Source organism: Tenrec ecaudatus, chromosome 1 (assembly GCF_050624435.1).
Source record: "Tenrec ecaudatus isolate mTenEca1 chromosome 1, mTenEca1.hap1, whole genome shotgun sequence".
Taxonomy (NCBI): Eukaryota; Metazoa; Chordata; class Mammalia; order Afrosoricida; family Tenrecidae; genus Tenrec; species Tenrec ecaudatus.
In genome coordinates this window covers 92,711,063-92,729,141 of record NC_134530.1, presented here as the reverse complement: position 1 = coordinate 92,729,141, position 18,079 = coordinate 92,711,063, and the positions used below count along the sequence as shown (strand labels likewise).

General features: G+C 42.9%; 1 protein-coding gene, 1 non-coding gene and 1 pseudogene across 3 annotated transcripts in view; 2 read left to right on the top strand and 1 right to left on the bottom strand.

Annotated features, from left to right (window-relative positions):
• DNAJC6 (DnaJ heat shock protein family (Hsp40) member C6) overlaps window positions 1-18,079 on the bottom strand; it is a 191,160-nt gene that overhangs the window by 136,976 nt on the left and 36,105 nt on the right. The window lies entirely within an intron of this gene.
• LOC142438155 (U6 spliceosomal RNA) lies at window positions 8,886-8,992 on the top strand. Its single transcript, XR_012782584.1, has one exon. It is a non-coding gene; the product is annotated as a U6 spliceosomal RNA (small nuclear RNA).
• Window positions 17,467-17,784, top strand: LOC142436049 (large ribosomal subunit protein mL42 pseudogene; annotated as a pseudogene).

Here is an 18,079-nt window from a genome sequence, read left to right as displayed (position 1 = left end):
AACGTTTAAAAAGAAAAAAAGAAAATGACCCATCATCTATCAGCTCCCTGTCCTCCTCACCCCTACCCTAACAAATCTCAACTTTTCAAACTCCAGTTGAAATCTTCCATTTTGAATAGCAAGAGATCTGGAATCTGCAAGGGGCTAAATTTGCCAATACAGGAGAATCTATGGTAGATTAAGTTGGTAGGGAGTTATAAAAGGTAAACTATCCTCCTTCAATTTACAGATAAGAAAACCATGTCCAAGAGCAAGCAAATGAATTCACATTTGAGCTTTTTAAAATGGAAGCCCAATCACGTAACTCAGCTGCTTAAAACCACATGAGGTCTCCCATCCCCTTGGTGTAAGGTATTTAAGAGAATGGACCTTCACATGCTAGGACTAACCACTTCCCTCCCCTGCCTCAGCCCTTACCACTGCCCCTTAGACCAGCGGTTCCCAACCTGTGGGTCGCGCCCCCTTTGGGGGTCGAATGACCCTTTCACAGGGGTCGCCCGATTCATAACAGTAGCAAAATTACAGTGATGAAGTAGCAAATGAAAATAATTTTATGGTTGGGGGGGTCACCACAACATGAGGAACTGCATGCGGCATGAGGAAGGCTGCCTTACACCATCCTCCCTGTACATCTAGATAGAGGCTTTCTTTGTGATCCCTGCCTGCTGGAAGCCCCTGCATTGACAGCACTTCCACAAGAAACCATCCAAGTTCCTGATTCTTGGTAAGACACAATACCGTGTGGTCCCACAGAATCTTGTATATCTTTAAACATAGCAATGGCAAACACCTCCGTGGAAAATGGCCTGTTTACATGTATGTCCCTCCACATATCAGGCTCCCCACCCGGCCGGTGCCGATATCTGGCAAATGCTTGCTGAACAAGTGAATGACTTGACGACTAGACAGGGTCTGTGAGGGATGTTTGGGAAATGCTCTGCACACTGCTTATACATTCAACCAGGGCTAGTCCTTGCGTTTCTTCAGGCTTCCGGCCACAGGGCTCAGCAGGAGACTGGTTTCTGGCCAATACAGTTTGGAGGCCTTAGCATGCCATCAAATTGCTTAATAAAAAGTCAGACAATTAACTTGTCATCTAATTTTCCTATGTAAATAAAACCATTTCCACTAGATTAAAGAAAACAGTCTCAGACTTGCTGGCTTTGGATGTCATTTTAGTTTGACATGTTTGGCGTTATTTTTATTTTGACCTGTATAGAAGAGAAGATTCGCACACACTCCCCAGACCATTTGGGAGAGAGATCTATGGATCATCATTTTTAAAGAGTATTTCATTTAGCCAGGTTATACTTTTAAGAATGACAGAAGACAATTCTTTCATCATTGCATCTGAAATCCCACAGGTTATAAACTATAGGGAGCCAGTGTATTGGTGAAAAATAAGATGGGAATATTTTCCAAATAAGCTATGGGACTACAAATTACAAATATGAATTGCCTGTCAGTGGTTCTCAACCTTCCTAATGCTGCAACCCTTTAATACAGTTCCTCATGCTGTGGGGACCCCCCCCACAGCCATCAGAAAGATGTGTTTTCTGATGGTCGTAGGTGACCCCTGTGATTGAGAACCGCTGACCTAAGTGATAGAAAATGTATTCTAAGTTCATTACCACAATGATGACTGTGGCCAAGCTGTTCTATGGCCTTTCAAGTATCGGCTGCCAGAAGGCACAACACAGGGGTGTGGGTTTTCAATTCAAGAGGACTTCACTGAGGATAGGCATGGGTCAGCTATCATACCCTCACTTAGGTTTCAATAAGAAGCAACCTAGCAGGGAAAAATGTATGGTAATTGGAAAAGGCAAAAAAAAAAAGCCAAACAATTTTAGCTATGTGCACACAAACTCCCATTCACTGGAACACTCTCCAAGCAGCAGTTAAGAACAAGGGATTTGGAAACAAACAGACCAGAGCTTGCAGCTTGGAAAGTTTGAACTCTAGCAAACTATACAACCTCTTAAGAGGTTTTCTCATTAATAAAACAGGATATTTTCCTCCATAATTGGATGCATCTATTAAATTGAATGAGATAAGTATAATGAATATTTATTTTTTACTAGCCAAGACCACCACTCCCTTTTATGAAGTTACCCCTCTGCTGTTGGGGTGGGTAGTTCTGGTGGCGCTGTAGGCTAGGCTTGGGTCTCCTAACTGCCAATGCGGTATCCACACCCATCAGTTGTTCGGAGGGAGCAAGATAAGTCTGTACAGTCTCACAAACTCTGCATGGGGTCACTAGTCATAGAAATTGACTTGATGGAAGTGGGTATGGTTTGGGGTTCGGTGGTAAGCACTCAGTTGTTAAACAGCAGGCCAGTCATTCAAACCTACCATTCACCCTACAGGAGAAAAATGTAGCAGTCTGCTTCCATAAAGACCTATGTAACCTTGGAAACTCTCTGGGCAGTTCTGCTCTGGCCCTGTAGGACTGCTGAGTTGGAACTGTCTCGGTGGCAGGTCTTTGGGGTTTGGGTTTGTTGTTGGAATTCGAGCTGCCTTGGTCTAGGGGTGAGTGCCTGAAGAGAAGGCAGATCCACTACGGCCTTTCAAAGCCATGGTCTTCAGGTCGGAAACCACTGCGACCACGTCTAAATCCATCCCGAGAGCCAAGCTGACCCTCAGGCAATGCAGGAGCCATGCTTTCTAACAAGTGGGGATAACTGATCTGAAAACGTTTCCGATGGTGAAGAAGTCAATGTGAAAGAGAGAGACAGAGATGATTATGTTTATGTCTCAGGAATTCAGGAGAATCTAACATACCCTGGGTCCATTTTTCAATTCAGTTCACTCACTTGTAGCCAACAGACATCTTCCTGATCCCACAGTACTCAGCACAATTCCTACATCATTGTAGCTCAATGCACCTAAATTGTTATTTGTTCACATTATTGCATAAGCATGCCGAGTCAGTCTGGGAGACTAAAGAAACAAAATTCATCTACACTTATATTTTATGAGAGAGTAAAAGGTAAGTGTACATTAACAAAGCATCCCAACCCAGTCCAGTTCAAGCCCATCTGTCTGACACTGATCTACATAGCCCTCCTCAAACTCGCAAAACACACGCAATAACACCGAATGCAGGAGGAAAGCTGAATCAGTGAGCTTCTCAGCGCTGGCAGGGGTCTCCATGTGGCTTCTCCAGCACCCAGGGCTGCATCAGGGTATGTCCATGTGGCTTCTCCTCAGGGATGTCTCACAGGAAGGGAGCCTTGCCATCTTAGGCAAAGAACTAGCTAAAGTAGCTGCACACTGGTCTGACCATCAGAGAACAAGAGACCAGAGAACCGGAAAGGTGAGGCTCACCAAGCCATTTCTCTCTCTGCCCTTCAATTAATCCCACATGTGTCTATCAGCAGGTTGGCACAATAAACGTTAACTATCACACATACCCACCTATAGTCCTCTAATAGAGATAAAAATGGGGAACTAACTCCTCAGAGCAGCCAATCCACAGAGAAGGTCACATGGCCAGCCCCACTATGAGACACAACATCCCTCACTGATCCATAGCCCTACAGGGGACAACACAGGAGACAAAGTGTGGGAAATTTGCCTGATCTCATCCCACCACACCGAGGCAAAATACTAAGGGCGTGGAGCAGAACATCAAGGGGAACAGAGCAAGGAAGTCCACAGGGAATACCAAAAATAGACTTTGGGGTCAGAGTTTGGTGTCCCAATAGACTTGACTGGAAAACACTGTTAAAGGCCAACAAACAGTCCTTGAACTAACTACAAGCTTTGCTTTCTTGTTGTTGTGTTTTGTTTTTGTCATTGCTTATTGTTGTTTAGTTGCTTGGTTTTGCTCTGTGTTGTTTTTGTGCATGTTATTATGTCCACAGGTCTGTCTAAATAGGCTGGGTGAACAATCTGGAGGAGAAAACAACTGACAGTTCCTAGGGGACATGGGAGATGAGGAGGTGGGGGAAAGGAAGTGGTGCTAACAAACCCAGGGACAAGGGAACAAGTGATCCAAATCGGTGGTGAGGAGGGTGTAGGAGGCCTGGTAGGGCATGACCAAGGGTAATATAACTGAGAGGAATTACTGAAATCCTAATGAAGGTTGAACATGATAGTGGGGCAAGAGGAAAGTAAAAGAAAATAGAGGAAAGAGCTAGGAGGGCAAAGGGCATTTATAGAGGTTTAAATAAAGGCATGTATATATGTAAATATATTTATATATGAGGATGTGGAAATAGATCTATGTGCATATATGTATTGATTTAGTATTAAGGTAGCAGATGGACACTGGGCCTACACTCAAGTACTCCCTCAATGCAAGAATACTTTGGTCTATCAAACTGGCATTCCATGATACTCCCCTTCCTGACACAATCACTGAAGACAAATGGGTGCATAAGCAAATGTGGTGAAGAAAGCTGATGGTGCCCAGCTATCAAAAGGTATAGTGTCTGGGGTCTTAAAGGCTTGAAGGTAAACAAGCAGTCATCTAGCTCAGAAACAACAAAGCCACATGGAAGAAGCATAGCAGCCTGTAAGATCATGCTGTGTCAAAGGGATCAGGTGTCAAGCATCAAAGAACAAAAAGTCATATCATTGTAAATGAGGGAGAGTGCAGAGTGGAGACCCAAAGCCCATCTGTAGGCAATTGGACATCCCCTTATGAAAGGGTCACAGGGAGGAGACAAGCCAGCCTGGGTGCAGTGTAGCCACAATGAAACACACAACTTTCCTCTAGTTCTTAAAATGCTTCCCACCTCCCCATTATAATGATCCCAATTCTAACTTAAATATCTGGCTAGACCAGAGGATGTACCCTGGTACAGATAGGAACTGGAAACACAGGGAATCCAGGGCGGATGACCCCTTCAGGACCAGTGGTGAGAGTGGGGATACTGGGAGGTTCGAGGGAGGGTGGGTTGGAAAGGGGGAACCAATTACAAGGATCTACCTATAATCTCCTCCATGGGGGTTGGACAACAGAAAAGTGGGTGAAGGGAGACGTCGGACAGTGCAAGATATGACAAAATAATAATTTATAAATTATCAAGGGTTCATGAGTGAGGGGGGAGCGGGGAGAGAGGGAAAAAATAAGGAGCTGGTGCCAGGAACTTAGGTGGAGAACAAATGTTTTGAGAATGATAAGGGCAATGAATGTACATTGATGATGTACATATTGTGATCAGAATTGTATGAGCCCCTAATAAAGTGATTTTTAAAAAACAGGGAAATATTAAAATGCCTGAATAAAGCATGTTGCAGTAGTTTAGTAAACACAAACTGCTTCCTTCTATCACTTAAGATTCCTGCCATTCAGCTGAAGCTTCTCCTCTTCTGATTGTAACGAACTCTCATGCTGCTCTTGGTCTACAGAGAACTTCCGGGGAAAGCGGCACTGCCCACTAGAAATAAATACAACACAAACGCAGATGTGAGTCAGATCTGTAGTGTTCACTTTCCAGTAGCCACTTTTTAAAAATATAAATAAACAAGTAAAATTTTAATAACAATTTTTATTCAATTCAATGTATCAAAAATATTGTCAAATCAATATATAATCCATTTAAAAAACAAGCCACGAGCTACTTTACAATGCTCACACTAAGCCTCTGGTGCATCTCCATTTAGATTAGCCATTCGAGACTTCAAAAGCCGCTTACAGCTTAATGGCTATCGGAATAGCACAGAGGAGAATGGCTGGTCAGCCTTCACAAGTGATCACAAAGATTAAAGCTTGTCATTATGGAGGAGGACTGAAACTCAGAAAAATTAAGGTTTTTGCTCACAGTCAACAAGGTAACTCCTGAAAAGCTCAGACTCTAACCTTTGACTTTTGGCTCCAGATGCTATGCTGCTTGTCACACCAGGGCTGGTTTTGGACAAGAAACTGACGTTGCACGTGATCCTGTCTCACAGCCATCGCAATCCACTGAAGTAATCACGATGTGACTTCACCTACAAAACCGTGCCCTCTAGGTACAAGGGCTGTATTTCCTGACTGACCACTTCAGACAGAATACTGGCCTGCCAGCCCAAGGGCAGAGTTGCCCCAATGAAAATAACCCCCAGAAAACTGCAATTCTCTGGACCTCTCAATTCACAGATGTAACTAAAACATCACTGTCCCAAATATATTTGAGTGGGACTTCCAAAATGCATGTGGAAAAACTGTCATCTTTCCATTCCGTTTTTCCACACACTTTTTCAACACCACATATGTTACCTCCACCACACCATCCTCTGTAACAACCAGATGATTATTCTGCTCCAAGTATCAAAATACAAGTCTTTACAAAGAAAATTGTTCACTAACACAATCTGCAGCGGTCTCTGGCATAACGGCTAGAAAGATGGTTGCTTCCCACAATGGGGCCAGAGGGCACCCTGGCTCCTCTGTGGGCAATGCCCCAGCCCTCCCCCATTTACAAAAACCCTGCCTTTGCCTCAGCACCCCGAGCTCAGGTCAGGCTCTTAAGGAAAAATCCCCACAAAAACAGGCACTGCTGATATATCTTAACCATTATAATTCTCTCTCTGCCACTTCACACAAAATCGATAGCTTTTCCCTTTCTTTTTCACAGCGGAAGCAAATGACTTCCTTGTTTTGATGGCAAAGTGTCAACCCTGAAAATGTATAAGAAACTAGCTTTTTAATCAAGACAAGATGAAAGTGCCTGAAACACATCAGGTACTCAATTTATGTGGATTTTCTTTGTATCTTAGGTAAACCATGACTTTGATAAATATTTAATGCTTGAGAAAAAATCTACAACGTAATGTCAAGGGAAATGAACAGGACCCAAATCTGATTCTATAATGTAAATCCTTATTTTACAAGAAAATAACAAGATAGCTTCAATACATGCATAGACAAAACAATGAAATAAAATGTAACAATAAATGAATAATAATTCTAATGATTTGTTAATAATTATGGATATGTATCATTAATCATAACAAATGAAAAAATATGTATTGTGGAGGTATTAGATGGCTGCAGCAGTACAATGACAGAGAACTGCCAGAGGTTCCGGTCGGATTCAGAAGAGGACGAGGAATAAGCGAGATCCTTGCTGATGTCAGATGGGTCAAAGCCGGAATACCACTTGTGGTTTACTGACTATGAAAAGGCGTCCAACGGTGTGGACGGTAATAAAGTACAGGTAAGCTTGAGAAGAAGGGGAATTCCAGAACACTTAAGTGTGCTCATTTGGAACTGTACATGGATCAAGAGGCAGTTGTGCAAACAGAACAAGGGCATACCGCAGGGTTTAAAATCAGGAAAGGTGTGTATCAGGGTTGCATCCTCTCACCATCCCTATTCGGTCTGTGTGCTGAGCCAATCATTAGAGAAGCGGATTCTATGAAGAAGAATCTTGCATCAGGATTTGGAGGAAGACTCATGAACAACCTGAGATATGCAGATGACACAATCGTGCTTGCTGCAAGTAAGGAGAATCTGAAGTACTTTCTGATGAACATCAAGGACTGCAGCCTTCAGTATGGATTAAGACTATGTAAAGAAAAACCAAATTCTCACAACTGGGCCAAAAGGTAAGTAACATCATGATAAATGGAGAAAAGGATGAAGTTGTCAATAATTTTGTCTTGCTTGGACTCACAATCAATACAATGGAAGCAGCAGTCAAGGAATTAAAAGATGCTTTGCATTGGGTAAATCTGCTGCACAAGACCTTTTTTAGAAAATTGAAAAACAAAGATGTTACTTTGAGGACTAAGCTGCACCTGACCCAAGCCATGGTATTTTCCATTGCCTCATAAACATGTGGAGGTTAAGACACTGAATTAAGAAGACCCAAAGAGCATCGATAATTTTGAATTTTGGTGCTGGCAAATAATACTAAAAGTACCAAGAGGACAAACCAATCTGTCTTGGAAGAAGCACAGCCAGAGTCGTCCTTAGAGGCAAGGATGGCAAGACTTCGTCTTCCATACGTTGGACATGCTGTCGGGAGAGAGCAGGCCTGGAGCAGGACGGCGTGCCTGGGAAAGTGGTGGGGCAGTGGAAAGAGGAAGGCCCCCGAGGAGCGGGATTGGCACAGCGGCCGCAGTGAGAGATGAAGCAGTACAGACAGTGCAAGTCGAGGCAGTGTTTCGTTCCAGTGTGCATAGGGTCTCTACGGACAGAGCCAATGGAACAGCACCTAACACCAGCAAGAGACATCACTTAAATGATGCTGATATTGGTACAGGCTAAAAAAACTGCTTGTAGAAATGTCTACTGTCGTTTACCTTCCACCCTATTCATGCTCCTTTGTGCCCATTCTTTGCAGTTTTACCGTATATACTCGAGTATAAGCCGAGTTTTCCTGGCACATTTTTCATGCAGTTTTTGTGGTAAAATTAGGTGCCTCGGCTGATACTCACATCAGCTAATACTCAAGTTATATGGTACTTGCATTCCTCTCCATCACAAGGTGGAATATTTCCTCACCTCTGGAACCTGGCTGGCTTGTGACATGCTTTTAACAAAAAATAGTGGTAGCATTGTGCCAGTTTCCAGCCTAGATCCCAGAGCCCTTATGGACTTCCGCTTGCTCTCTTGGCTCCTCTGTTTTCACCAGGAGAATGATTTCAAGCTAGTCTACTGTAGGTAGTACAAAGCTATGTAGAGGACCAGGCCAGTCATCTCAGTCCCAGTGATAATAGTCAAGCTTATCCCAGATCAGAAGGTGCACCCAGTTGAGCCCAGTTTGTATCTAGGCTGCTACCAGAATGGTGAGCTAAAAAAATGTATGTTGTCTTAAGCAAAAAACTTTTGGGATATTTCAATATTCAGCAAATGTTAAAAAAAATCATATGCCATATCCCTAAATTCTATAACAAAGAGCTATTAAAATTATTTATAGGAAAAAATTTTCTTTTAAAAAGAAGGAAGGGTGCTCGCTTCGGCAGCACATATACTAAAATTGGAATGATACAGAGAAGATTAGCATGGCCCCTGCGCAAGGATGACATGCAAATTCATGAAGCGTTCCATATTTTAATAAATAAATAAATAAATAAATAAAAAGAAGGAAGGAAATGATGGAGGAAAGTCAAAAGATAAAGATAATCATGAGCCTTAAGTCTGTGAGATCTGGGTTCAATTCCTGGCTTCCCCATCAAGTAGATGTGGTAGACAAGTTATCAAAGTAGAGTGACTTTTAAAATTAAAGGGGATAATATTGAGAGCACCCTAGCCTAGTCCCTATCACATAGTGCGGACACACCCAGTCCGCATCCCAGAGCCTTTCCTTACTTCCTCCTTCCGTAGCCTCCGAGCAGGACCAACATTTCTTGTGAAAATGGCTCAGCTTTATCCCACTCAAGCGTGCGATGCGATAAAAATGCCTGGCATGCTTAGCTCTTAATTCATTTTCACCTCCTGTCCCAGACAGAACAAGTCAAGTAACTACAAATTCACTTAATTATAGGGTTTGGAGAGAATGTTAAGTCACGGGAAGGCTAGAACTTCATTAATAAGTCACAGTTCCCTGAACATTTTTAAGGAAAATTTCAAACATGCCAAAAAGATTCAAGGGCTTACACAATGATTACCTGTAAACCTAAAACCAAGATTTGACAACTGAAAACATTTTGCCTTTTGTTTTACCTAGACATGTTTGATTTTTATTCTTTTTGCTGAATTTTTTGACAATGAATCGAAACATCATGTCACGTAGCCCCCAATTCTTCATCATGCATCTGCTAATAAGGAGATCTATTCACCTGTACAACCAAAAATTAATGATAATTCTCCCTCATGCTATCTAAGGAGTTCCCAGTGTGGAACAGAAAGTTAAACACTCACAACTAACAAAAAGTAGCCACACAAAGACACCTCAAAATAAAGAACAGAAACCTGCTTTTCAAACACCACAGCTCTGAAAAACCTACAGCATACAGGTCTACTCTGAACACAGGGGCTTCCATGAGCCAGAAGAAATTCAATGGGAATGTTTTTTGTTTGGGGTCTTTTGTTGGGGTGGCGAGGGGTTAATGTTATTTAACATCCAATCTATACCCCCCATTATCTCTGGGGATTTTTTTAATGGCTAACTTTTCAATTAATAATAGTTTGAATTTAGATATACTTGATCTTCATAACAATGATTTGAGGTAGATCATTAATTTTCCTGTTTTATACTTGAAGAAACTGAATTCAGAATGTAAACTTTCTTATCAAAAATTACACAGTGGGTCTAGGACAAAGTCATTATTTAACCTATGTAAATGTTTAACTTTTTTAGATGATCAGGTTGATACATCAACAAATGCCTGTGAAATTTTCAACAATCAATACATTATAAAACATTAAAGCTTTTAGAAGAAAATATAAGATTGCGTTTCTATGGCTTGGGGCACAAACTTTCTTAAACAGAATCTAAAAAGTAGTAACTATAAAGCAAAAATTGATGATATAGAATACATTAAAATTAAAATTTTCTGTTCATCAAAAGAATTCAATAAGACAATGAAAAGGCAGGCTATTAGGGATTTTGCAATACATGTATTTAAAAAAATCTCTATCTAACACATATAAAGAACTCCTACAAGTCAATAGGAAAAAGACATAAACCTGAGCATACACAGTTAATGTACAAGATAGTTGGAGAGTAGTTCTACCAATATAGTAAATGGGTAAAAGACATCCATAACTGGGCGGTGAATAAGGGAAGCTGGGGTATGCAGCAATGAGAATAAGGAACCACAACTACCACGCAACATGGATGGGTCTCGTGAACACAGCCCTGGGCACAGGAAGCAGGGAGAAGCAGTTCCTATGGGAGGATTCCACAGACATAAAATTCGAAAGCCTGCAGGACTGGCAAGCCTGCAGAGAGGAGACCGAGGACAGGTATTCTGGTGGGTGGGTGTTAGTAGAGAAGGCGTGTGCTTTGGGGGAGCAGCGCCAGGCCCCGGCCACTCCCATCACTACTCTGTCAGGAAGCTGGGCTGGACTGCGGCCTGCAGCCAGACCAAGGCGGACAATCAAGAGGGTAATGGAAGCCATAAAAAAACTGTAGAAATAAAAGTCCACGTCAGACAGTTCAGCAACCCAGATTCCAACCTGAAATCAGCAACCAGCCTCCGCTCCAACTCACGCCTCAGCCTTCCACAGAGCAAGTCCCTGAGCCCCGCACCCCCCCCCCCCGACTCCACCACAAATGACTCCTAGCCACTGTCAGCTGGCAGTCAGCTGCCGATGGACTTTCCACCCTCATGAAGGAAGGGCCAGTTCTCCTAGAGCAGGCGTCCTCAAACTACAGCCCGGGGGCCACGTGCAGCCCACCCAGGACATTTATCCGGCCCCTCGAGTGTTTTTGCCCCACTTGTTTCTTACTTCAAAATAAGATACATGCAGTGTGCATAGGAATTTGTTCATAGTTGCTTTTGTTTTTTTTAACTATAATCCGGCCCTCCAACGGGCCTGAGGGACAGTGAACTGGGCCCTGTTTAAAAAGCTTGAGGAGCCCTGTACTAGAGACGCGCTGCTAAGGAAGAGGAGGCCGTGGACGCCCTGCCCACGAAGTGCTTCTGGGTGGATCACCCTGCTGTGCAGCAGAAAGCTAGCATCATCCTGGCAACACTGACTTCCCGGTGCCCTACTTCTACTTATTGAACTGCGTTCTGGCTCTGCTGTGTGGCTGGGGCAAGGGGAAGAAAGCACTGGAGTCCAGAGCCTGCACTTAGGAGCTCTCTGGGATAGAAGACTGATCGAGACACAGGGCTTGGGTTGTAGCACCTGAGTCTACCTATCCTTAGAAGAGAAACACTAATGTCCTTCTTGAACCCAAAGCAAGCTGGAACAGCAACTAACCCAAAGTTTAACTGCTCCATACTCTCTGCTCAAAAACCACCTGGGCTGCTAAGGCTAGGAACAGATGAGAAAAGAGAGAGCCTAGTCATGATGGTCCAGTGGGCTACCCATTTGGCTGCTAACTGCAAGGTCAGCAGCTCAAAACCACAAGCTGCTCCACATGAGAAAGACGAGGCTTTCTAAAGCTCCTGTAAAGATTTATAGCCTCTGTACTGAAACAAGCAGCCATCGGGCAGGGAAGCAACAAAACCCACAAGGAAGAACACCAGCCTGTGTGATCATGAGGTGTTAACAGGAAGGGGTATCAGCAAGTTCAAAAACAAGCAACCAAATCAATGTGAAGGGGTATAGATGTAGTAGAAACCCAAAACCCACCTGTAAGATAATTGGACAGTCCCTCTCAGAAGGGCCACATGGAAGGGACGATAAATCCTGGGTGAGGGATAGCATTGATGAACCACATAACTATCTTCTACTTCTTTAATCCCCCCCGCTAACTATTATGGCTTTTGTTGTTTTACCTCATTAATCATATTAGATTTTCATATGTTCATTTGGATATTTAAGATGGTTTGGTACATGAAAGTCAAGACAGATAACCCTCCAGAAAGAGTAACAGGAGTAATGGTTCCCTGAGGGTACAGGAAGAGAGTGTGAGAGGGTCTGGGGAATGGGGAGTTGATAGCACTGATGACTGTATAACCCAACTCAATGGGATTGAACAACAGAATGGTATGTAAATGGATATATTGGATTGTGAAGATATGGCACACACACAAAAAAAACTATTATAGAAAAAAATGGCTCCTAGGGGGTATGGTAGGGGAGGAAGGGAACAAAGGGAAGCTGATATCAAGTAGTTAAAAAAGAAAGAAAATGTTTTGAAACTGATTGTACAATGCTGTTTGATATGATTGAATTATGGAATGCTATGATATCTGTAAAAGGTCCTAATAAAATGATTTTTTTTATTTATAGCCTCAAATCCCACATGGGGCAGTTCTACTCTGCCCTATAGGGTCGCTATCAGTCAGAACCAACTCAGTGACAGTTTTGAGCGAGAGGGCTACTTGAACTTGAATGCAGACTACTTATGCTCCAGCTCTGTTGTCGAGTTAAAGGGATGGATAGTTTCCTGCTGGAAAGGGAAGAAGGGGCTTTGCTCCAGATGGAGACAGAAAGTCAGTGTAGACTTATTTCTTGCTTCTACACACTTCTCATCATTCCTGAAGTTACCTCCTCATGGGAATTCCAGTCTGGCAGTTGCTTTATCTATTTCTTTCTCTTTTAAAAAATAACTTTATTGGGGGTTCCTTTATCTATTTCTCTTTCTCTCATGCTCTCTTTATCTTTTGGACCAGAAACTTCATTCCAACATCCCGTCTGATGCCACAGTGCCCAGCACTCCAACCACAAACTCTGTCCCAGCAATACTCTGAGGTGCTGACAGTCGTACCCATCCTTCCTGAGCCCTGCCTCCACTCAGATTCCCAAGGAAGTTCCCTAGTCTTTAAAATACACATATTTAATTGAAATTTGTGATATTATTCTTTAGTTTCAAAATTTTTAAGGAAATGGAATTGGACAGCAATGAGTAAAGACATGTTTTGCTGCTGAATAGAGAATGTTTTAAGTTATTATAAAATTTGAAATATAAAAACAATGGCAGCCAGAGTAATGTAGTGTTAGCCTTCAGATTAGGTGCTCTAAGCAGGGGTGGCCCGCAGCAGATGGTGACTAGGAGGAGACCTCCCAGTCAGTGATCACATTCTGTTATTTTACCTTAATGCGAGTGAGAAAAATGCGTTCACTGCAAAAACTCATCAATTTGTACACTTCAACAAGGTGTACTTTTCTGTAGATTTCGTTTAAACACTCACTTTAAAATTTACTGTTCTCTGGGCTTAAATATATTGACAAATCAATATAAGGGAGGTAGGTATAAGACTATATCAATGTATTTTTAAAATAATATTTTATTGCATATTCAGTGAAATTTTACACAGCAAAATATAGGTTCTCATTTAATGCTTTTCTACACACACTTCCTAGTCCCATTAATTACATTCCCTGCAGTCTGTCAGCATTCCTATTATTTTCACACTGGAAATCTAGTTTTCCTGTTCCCTTGACTCCTCATCTGTAGAGCAAATGCTGACCATTCAGTCTCATACAGGTGCCCCCCCCCCACAAGGGAGCATAGTACCTATGAGTGATCTTACCTTATTCTGTAAGCAAATCTGTTATCTAAAAGGTGATCTCAAGGAACTGTCTCACTTCAAAGTTTAAAAGAATGTCTAAGGGAGTCCTGACAAGTCCAGGAAGTGGAACTTCAAGGAATCTGAGCTCTGCGCCACCCTCCTCTCTAAGGCCATCTGTGAGAATGCGTCTGCTGTGTCCGAGGAGAACACTTGTGTCCGCTGGGCACCACCTAGCTCTTCTGGTCTCAGGGCGGATGACGCCATGGTGTGTGTAGTCAATTAGTCCTCGAGACTAGTTTCAGTAGAAAGACTACCAAAGTCAACACTCATTAGGTCGTCTTCTGAGAATACCCTGAATATCCCTGATCTGTGTAATGTTCTTATTTGCTTTTATATACTGCCAATTTGGTCTTTTCCCAAAGCTTAATTTCTTACTTGAGAACGGAACTGCTCATTTTGCTTTTCCTTTGAGCATTTTAATCCATTCTTTCAAATTTGGAGGAAGCAGAGAGAAGAATTTTGAAAGATGAAAAGAGACGTGACAGAATCAAGAAGGCTACACCTGAACCTGGCAAGCACAGGTGCAATATAAAATTACCTGAAGACTTGGGATTTGACAGCACGGCCACTGGTGGACAGTGATGTGTGAGATGAAGCCAAGAATGAAAACAGAAGGGCTGTTTAAGAAGCAAACACCCGTGTCCCCTCCCTCCTCATGTGCAGCTAAGCACTCCCCTGCTGCAACCCCAGCAGAAGGTCAGAGGTTATTTTCTAGCCTGGACGGTAGAGGAGATCCCTGGACTGGGAAAAAGCAGACAGAGTTTAAGGCTCCAGTATTGTACTTTAAAAACTGAATACCAAATTCACTGCCAGTGCGGCGATAAATGTTTGCATTCCAAAATGTGTGAGACCCTCGCTCTCTGATCAACACGTCAGGAGATGTGCTGGCATCCTCTTCCAAAATGTTACTCCCTTTGTTGTTGAGAACACCCCCAGTCAAACGCACACAAGCTGGGCAGCGCCTGCGTGTACAGCTCCACGCCACTGACGACCTTCTGTCTTCCAGTTGGTCAACCTGTCTCACCCTCCTTTTCTGAGTGGTTCTTCCTCGTTAATGGAAATTCACTACTCCTTCAGATTTCTACCCAAATCTTTTGAGTTGCTGTTGTCAATTTGATATCATATCAGTAGTTCTTAAAACGTTACGTTTCCTAGTTAAGCTAAATTATTGCTAGAGTTTAAGATGACTTCAAGTTTAAAGATTATCTCGGTGAAGTAAGTGTTTCAAAGGTCTATCCACCCTTCATTGCCTCAGAAAGTCCAGAGTCCATGTCATCGTTGTTGTTGTTAGGTGCCATCAAGTCGGATCCAACCCATAGCAACCCAATGCACAACAGACGGAAACACTGCCCGGTCCTGTGCCAGCCTCACAATGGTTCCTATGCTTGAGCCCATTGCTGCAGCCCGTGCCAGTCTCTCTCACTGAGGCCTTCCTCTTTTTAGCTGCCTCTCTACTTTACCCAGCATGATGTCCTTCTCCAGGAACCGCAGTTCCAGATCTCGTTGAAATCTGGTTCTGCATTAGTTTCTCCTTTTTCTCAGGACTCTTCTATAGAATTTCTTAATCCAGATATTTAGTAGTGGTGGCCAAACACCGTCCAGATCTTCTGGTCGCACAGCAAAGAAGGCAGTTAGCTATTCGAGTCATCTTCTCTTCCTAGTTCTCCTTCTTCCCACGTTGCTCCAAGCAAACTCAGACCCACTGTTGTGTCCGGGGTGGTCCCTTAAAGCTGTCACAACTCCAAGCAATACACAAGGAACTAGGAGGCAGATCCGAGGCCTTAAATGTAGTTTTAGACAAATTAACTAGGAAGTTCCAGAAAACTAATCTCCCAGCCGAAGAACTAAATCTCATAAGGGATGTGGTATATATGAAACCCCAGCAGTTTCTCTCTCCCCTCCTCTCTCCATCTGTCCGTCTGTCTGTCATTGGTGTGAATGCACCTACTCTTCACTTGTCGTCTAGCCCATGAGCCAACATTTCTCACTTAAAACAACAATGATAAGTCTACTATCTCTTTTGAACATTAGCCACACGCATTTGACAGTAAGACACTGAGGTGCAAGAACATGCTGCCACTGTGCTCAAGATGGTCACAGTGAAGTGTGAATTTAGTTGGGCCAAGTTACATAAGGATGCACGTTGGCAGGCGCGTAATCCTGAGGTCATTCTCCACTTTTGCATAATGCCTATTGTCAAATATTGGACTGGGTGTAGAAACCTAACCATGTTAATAACTAAGAAGTGCGTATGTATCTTGTCACACAACTTCTGCTGATTCAACTTTTAACAGGTGTACATCTTATTGACAGTAATTACAATAATCAGCTGTACAACCCAACCTGTAATCAAGGCGGTTTTTCCAGCACCACCAAACCACTCTTTTCTGTCTCCTTCTCAACCCCAATAGTAACCACTAAAAAACTTTGGTCTCTGCGCATTTGTTGTTTCTTTTCCTTTTAAATAAGTGAGGTAATTTTTTGGTACTTTTATAATTGGCTTATTTCATACAGTATAATGTCTTCAAACGCAATCCACCCTGTAGCGCATATCAGGACCTCATTTCTCCAATTAGCTGAGTAGTATTCCATTGTATGTACTCCTGTGCTGTGTCTTCCATTATATGTACACAGTATTCCATTGTATGTACTCCTGTGCTGTGTTTTGGGCATCCAGGTGGCTATGATTTCATGGGACAGCCCAGGTAGCTAACCTAATAACATGTCTCGTGCTTTTGTACTTCCTTTCAGCTTCCTTCGCCCTTCCTGCCATGACCGTGCGCCCAGGGTCTGGAGAGCCTGTAGGTGGCCCTGGAAGGTAAAACGCTGCTCTGTTCGCCTGGAACAAAGGAAGGAACATCAAAACAGGAGGATGTGGAAGGTGTGGCTAACTGGCTCCATGCACAATGGCCTCCTGTGCCACGAAACCCAAACAACCTGGTGGTGTATGGTCACTGTTACTGAACATTTGGATCAAAAATTCTTCTATCAAAAAGGGGCAGGGGTGGGAGTCGGGGGGAAGAACTGAGATGTAGAACAGAATTTCAAATTAGCATGAACCCAGGCATCTGTAGCCATGGCGGGTGGATGAACCCCTGAAGCCAATGCCTTGATATAATCTTAAACCTTAAACCTAAAATAGCCCCTTAAAGTCTTCTTAAAAACAAACAAATGGGAGGGCATATGGCCGGTGCCTCAGAGGAGCCAGTTGGAGACAGGGTGGTGATTTCTCCGGGAGCACCTGTCAAGGGATGAACATAGATGTGCCTGGAACCAGATGTTTCAACCCGTTTCTCCTCCTCGCAACACATCACATCTCGGTGCACCGTGGCAGTGGCAGCAGGAACATGGGCACTGTCCACCAGAACTGTCCTGAATCATGTCTTTCAATTCGAGATGGAGTTTGATACAGTTTGTCACCAAGCTACACAGCCTCTCCCAGATGACTACAATTGGAAGGTGGGGCTTGCTTGGACATCAGATGTCAGGACAGTAGCATGCTACCGCCCTTCTGTGGGCATTCCAGATGAACATCCAAAACCTACTCCTCGGCCAGACCCTACACATAACAGTGAAGAAACACATGACCACGTGCTGAAAACTAGATTCGAAGTGAAGGATCAGCCCCTTGAACAAGGACCTAGGACAGAACAACTTAGCAAAAGGTTCTTTACTACGAAGGCACCATTGGTCTCCTCACGGGCAGTGTCATAGACGTCGTAAGAAATTGAATCCTCCAAAAGACAGATGATTTCATGGTGCTCATTAGGAATCAGAGAGAAATGCTATATTTTGCTTCATTTGCCACTTGAGAAAATATCTGATGTAGTCCCTACTTTGTTATAAAGCAATTTTAAAAATAAAGAACTAAAATTTAAAAATGGTTAACTTAATAAAGAATGTCTGCCTTGAGCATCGACCTCTTTTAAGAGCTAGCTAAACGGGATCAAATTCACAAGAGCAATTTTCAAGTTAGATAGAACAATTAGGAAGAGTCCATTTATGTTAA